The sequence below is a fragment of the Cupressus sempervirens genome, chromosome 10 (assembly GCF_028749045.1).
Source record: "Cupressus sempervirens isolate cs-2001-9-10 chromosome 10, ASM2874904v1, whole genome shotgun sequence".
NCBI lineage: Eukaryota > Viridiplantae > Streptophyta > Pinopsida > Cupressales > Cupressaceae > Cupressus > Cupressus sempervirens.
Genome location: NC_143127.1, coordinates 829,097,364 through 829,103,740, shown reverse-complemented (window position 1 = coordinate 829,103,740; position 6,377 = coordinate 829,097,364).

Genomic DNA, 6,377 nt, shown 5'->3' with positions numbered 1-6,377 from the left:
ACTACTCTGTTCCTACTTTATAACCATATTTTTTAATCTAAAAAAATAAATTATTTAGGTTAATTTTTTCATCTCCTTCCAAAAGTGGTACATAATAAAATTTAATAATTTTAAAGAGTGGCAGTCCATTTGACACACATAAATTTTTTTCTAGAAATGATAATAATGTAATTCTTTGAGTGTTAGATTCCTAACATCAATATCCAGAGGATGCATTTGGTTTGATTCATTTTGGTTGAATATTGTATAGTTTATAAAGTTTTGAAGTGACACAAATCATAATTCAGACATATGTTCCATTTGACACAAATAATTTGAAGTCAATTTATCAGAAACCTTTTTTTTTTTTGAATAGAAAGGTATCTCAATAAGTTAGATTCTACATATTTTTCAAAAATTTTTTAACCTAATTTACTAATTTTCCCAAGGTTCAAATTCGGTTGATGTTGAATCAGTAATGAACCTATAATGAGTTAAACTCATATTTGAAAGTCTTAATGAATATAATATGTATTACAATTATAGTCGTTGGAAAGCTTGCTTCGAGTAGCACAGATTGGCATTTTTATTTTATAGTAGGAGATCATTCAATCTCAATTATAGGGGACAAAAGAGCTAATTTCATTTTTTCTCCAGAAAACAACAAAAATTTGTAATTTGAGATGTTTGCACGAACACAATGTTCACGCGAACTTGTCTAATATGTTCATGCGAAAAAATATTTGGATGAACATATGAAAAATAATAATTTGATAGCCTAAAATTTAATTTACCGTGTTCGCGTGAACATTTATAAAAATTTGTGTTCACACGAACATACAAAAAAGCTAAATTTATCAAGATCTCAAACGAAAAAGTGGAATTTTAATCGCAAAATTTCTTTTACAAATATGTTCGCATGAACATATTAACAAGGTATGTTCACGCGAACATACCTTATTTAAACTTAACATGTTCGTGTGAACATAGAACACTTATATGTTTGCACGAACATAGTTAGCATGTTCGGACGAACATACGTAAAATTCTATATGCAAATTTTTCATCATTTCGCGATTTCCTTCATCCCCCAAAAGTGGTACCCAGTATTGTGGGTTCACCCATACATGAAAACAACAATGCACTTTCTAAGAGTTTACAATTGTTCAAAAAAATTAATCTTTTACAAGAAAATGCACCTGAAGAACTAAAGTTTAGAAGAAAAACATGGTGTTGAAGCAATACAAAAAGTTCTTGACATGAGAGGTCTACAAGTGAGGGCATTGAACAATATTTAAAATTTGAATGCTAAATGAAAGCTATCAATGATCAAACACCCATGTAAGAGTTACAACACAATGTGAAGTTGATTTTAGATAAGGTAGAGGTAGATATTTACAAATTTGATAATCAAAATTTAAGGCATGTGAGTGAAGGAGAAGGAGTAGCTTTAGAAAGAGAAGAAGAAGGAGTTGTTGAGATAATAGGTGTTGCACACATTGCATAATATTCTTGTATTTTATTATGTAATGTTGCACCTAGATGGACATGCAACAAGTAAATATTCCCATGGGATATACTTGATGAGTTGTATTCTAACATTGTGATAATATTTAATGTAATTATTTAATATTGGGGAAAAGAATTAAAATTTCAATATTAAATGTGGGGTCAATGGGCTAGGTAGCACACGGTTTTAGCACATGGTTTATGTATTATCACTTGGTGGTTTTGTGGGACTTGTTACCATATAAGTAGCCACAAGGGTAGTTGTTGGTGTAAGAAGTGCGAGAAGAAGAAGGAAAAAAGGGAAAGAGTCGAGTGGGACAAAACTTGATAGGTTAGATAAGGGAGCATTTGTGAAGGTTTGGAGCATGGCATGGGATGTATGGATTCATGCTTATTCACATAGTTTGCTCAGTTGTAGCTATGACTTTCAAGGCTTCCATGGTTGTATTGCAATGGTATTTTTTCTGAATAATACATGGTGATGGATGCTTCTGGAGGCTGGGTTTATCCCTCAATGAGTGTTTCCCAGGGTATATCTTGTGTCACTTTTGTGGGTATATTGTGTATTCTCTTGCATGTGGATTTTAATTCTATATTTACTTCAGATTTATTATGGGTTATGTAAAAATGATTATATTCTTTGCTGCAAGTTTCCTTACAAGTGGTATTAGAGCTATGGTTTTATTATTGTAACCCTAGATTGAATCCATTGGAATGCATGAGAGGATAAAAGAATCGGCAAGATATATGAGTTGTTTAATTACAGATCTAAGGTTTTTTGGGTTTACTGTTAGGATGCGATGTTGAAATATTTTGAGAATGTGGAATTGTTGGACAAAAAGGATTTTTTGGATGTTTCATTTAAATGAGGGTTTTTAAGGGGGAGCTTGTAGAAATGACCTCCCAGTTAAAAGCATACCTCACCATTGGATCTGGGTTGACATTTCCATTAAGTTTGATATATAATATACCTTAGTTTGGCGATGTTCAGAGGAAATGAAAGAAGTTTTTAGTTTTAGCCCATGATGGCCATCAAAATTAATCTTGTCAAATTTTTTGTCACAAAAAAATAAATTAAAAAAATCACAATGAAAATGGTAAAAAGACTATCTTAGTAAAATAGCCATAACTTTCTCTCAAGATATCAGGTTTTAGACTTCTTATAGGCGTTGGAAAGCTAATTTAGAGCACTAAAATTTGGTATAGATTTGGTTTTGTGATTTTGACATTTTTTTAGGTATTAAGAGCCCTAAAATCAGATTTTATTTATTTTGAATATATATTAGGGCATAACTTGGGCATACGGAGTTAGATTTTGGACTTTGAGTAGTCAATAGAAAGCTCTACACATTGGTTTAGATTTGGTGCAAGTTTGGCATGGTTTATTTGGTGATATATTAATCTAAACAATTTATGATATATATTGACTATGGTAACATTGTAATTTGATGGCATTGTATATTTTAGAAATTTGGATTTGATGTCATTATATACTTAGTTTATATTTCAAATTGGTCTCATGATGATATGGTTATTGGTATTTGGTTTGGATATGTATGATGACTTGTTGGGTCTACAAGTTGTACAGTGTTGTAAGTAGTCTATACTTACGAGTTGCATTAATGGCTTGGATATGGGTTGTCTTTTCCCATTGATCTTTCATTATTGATACATGTTTAGTTTGGTGGCCTAGATTTGGGTTGTTTATGCCCTAAGTCACATGATTTACTTATTTTTCTTCATGTAGAAGGGATGAGATGTTACCAAGTACAATCATGGTGGATGATTGTGGTTGACTATTTTATTCTGGCAAGTTGGACACTTTGAGAGTTAGATGCTCATTTCATGGATGTGATCATGGTTTCATGGATTTTGGCATGACATGATTGGATATACAAGTACATAGGACTTAATGTTCATTGATTTTTTGATTTCTAATTTGGTTATGGTGATATATCTTCTTGGTTGAGGATCATGGTTATTTGGTTTCTTTTGAGGAGCTCATGATGTGCACTTTGAGTTCTTTGATGGTTTGATGCCTTGGTTGATTTTGATTGTTAGAGGATGGTTCTTCATCATGATTTCATGGATAGCTTGGATACATAGTTTAGTTAGATCTTGTAACAATGATGGGGTGATAGTGTAGGACTAGTTCCTGGTTTGGTTTGTGTCTTCTTGGTTTGGAGATCTTGGTTTCAATTGGTATTAACACTTTGGTTGTGTGGGTGTAGACTTGGAGGATCTTCATGTAGGAGATGAATTTTATGATGCCATAGGTGACTGGTTATGATAGTTAAGTGGGAGTTATTGGCATTGATATACTTATTGAGTGTTTGCAAATATTGGATATTTGTCTTAGATCTTGTTGCTACAAAAGAATCTTTGACATTTGCATGGTACACTTGTTATCTTCATGGTATGTGAAGGTGGTTAGATCTTAAGGACTCATGGAGCTCTTGATTATTTTCATGGTGTGTGGAGATGGTTCTTCATGGTATGTGGAGATGTTTTTACTTCATCGTGTGTGGAGATGGTTGCATTTTGGGGACTCATAAGGTTCTTCGTAAAGGTGTGGTTTATGCTTTCATTTGGCATGTTATCCTTGTTGTGAGGATATTTTCATTATTATCTCATGGTATACTCTTGATATGCATTTAGAGTTTTGACATGTTAAAGTATGTTCATATGGAGCATGTTATCTCTTTGGTTGAGATGGTAAGATCATGTTGTCATGTTTATGTTCTTGAGGCCATGGTTGGAACTTTGACATTATTCTTGGTTTAGTTTCTTGGTATTGAGTACACTAATCATAAGATTGATACTCCATGATATTGTTATGTTGCATTTGCAGTTGGCATGGATTGATTGGTTACAAGTGCTCATGGATACATAGAGACAATGGTAATGCTGATTTCTCTTGGATTAGAGAACAATTTGTTGGGATGGTTGATGGTTTCAGTAGGAGAGTCTGAGTGGAATTCATCGGATATGGAATTGAGAGGAAATTTTTCTAAGATGATTCTTGGTTGGAGACTTGGATATCTTGATAATCATTCTTGTTTCCCACTCTTGGTCTACTTAGTGGTTTTGCTACTCTAGAAGTATAGCCCATTGTTTTTTCTCAGGTGCATTATAATTATGTTTGTCTTTCATGGATATGGATCTTGAGCTACGGTACATGAGTTAGTTTTGGAGGGTTCATTTGAGAGATGGTTTAGCATTGGTTATCTCCATTTACATATTTTATTATGTTGGTTGAGTTTGGATGACGGTTTTATATTGGGCATATTCCTTGGTTTAGGAATGGTTTATGAGTTTGATCTTCTTGTGAGAGGCTTACATCTATGATTAGTTATACAGTATGGTTTGGGTGTTTTTGTGGCTTCTTGTTGGGGTATTATGGAGGAGATCATACTTGTACAACTTACATCTAGAGGTGTGTGTAGAAGGACATGATACAAGTTATGATTTGTATGGTTTCTCTTTGGTCTTGGTTATTTTCCTAGATGTTTAGTTTTGTTTACATTAGATTTGAGATTGGTTAGAGATTGTGATTACCAATTTGTGTTCATGTATGTCATGTGAGAGATGACATTGTTATTCCTTTATCTCTTTCCTCTATTGGTTGTGGAGAACTTGGGAGACTATTGGAGACATGTTATGAGAGTTTTTCTTGTAGGATAGTAGTTTATGTATTGTGGATGTCCTTGATACTACATGAATTCACTTCTTTGAGATGTTGTGAGTGGATTGGTTATAGATTTGACATTATATTTTATAGTGGGAGCTTCTTGGTAAATGTGTGGCAGGTATTTCTCTTGAGGCTTGTGATTGCAAGTTACAGATTGGATATGTTGTTGATGCCAGATTCAATTGGTATACCTTTGGATGTATGGATAGTTCGATGGCTTTGGCACTTGTTGTGGGTGTTATTTCAACTATGGATATTTTGACAACTATGGATACATGTCATTACCTTTGGATCTAGTTTTTGTGCTTGGCATTTTAGTTGGTACAGGACTTTATGATCTTCTAATGCGATAGGTTGGGGGGCTTTCTCTCTGGATGGCTTTTATGTATGTCCAATGGCTATGGAATAATAGGAGGTGAGGTCATTCATGTTTGAGATGCTAGATACTTTGATTTTGTTGTAGGTACCAGGATGGAGCATTTCATATACTTTGATCTGTGATGGTGGACATACTAGGAGGGATTGTTCCCATGTTCATTTATGTGGCTATAGATTAACCCTATTCAATTTATAAAACAAGTGGGAGATTGTTGAGATAATGGGTGTTGCACACATTGCATGATATTGTTATATTTTATTATTTTATTTTATTATGTAATTTGTTGCACCTAGATGGACATGCAACATTTAAATATTCCCATGGGATATACTTGATGAGTTGTATTGTAACGTTGTGATAATATTTTATGTAATTATTGAATCTTGTGGAAAAGAATTCAAATTCCAATATTAAATGTGGGGTCAGTGGGTTAGGTAACATACAATTTTAGCACATTGTTTATGTAATACCACTTTCTGGTATTGTGGGACTTGCTACTATATAAGCAGCCACAAGGGTAGTTTTTGGTGTGAGAAGTGTGAGAAGAAGGAAAAAAGGGAAAGAGTTGAGTAGTACAAGGCTTGATAGGTTAGCTAAGGGAGCATTTCTGAAGGTTGGAAGAATGGCATGGGATGTATGGATTCATGCTTGTTCACATAGTTTTCTTAGTTGTGGCTATGACTTTGAAAACTTCCATGGTTGTATTGTAATGCTATTTTTTTTGAATAATACACGATGATGGATGCTTTTGGAGGCTATGGATTTTCCTCAATGAGGGTTTCCCAGGGTATATCTTGTGTCACTTTTGTGGGTATGCTA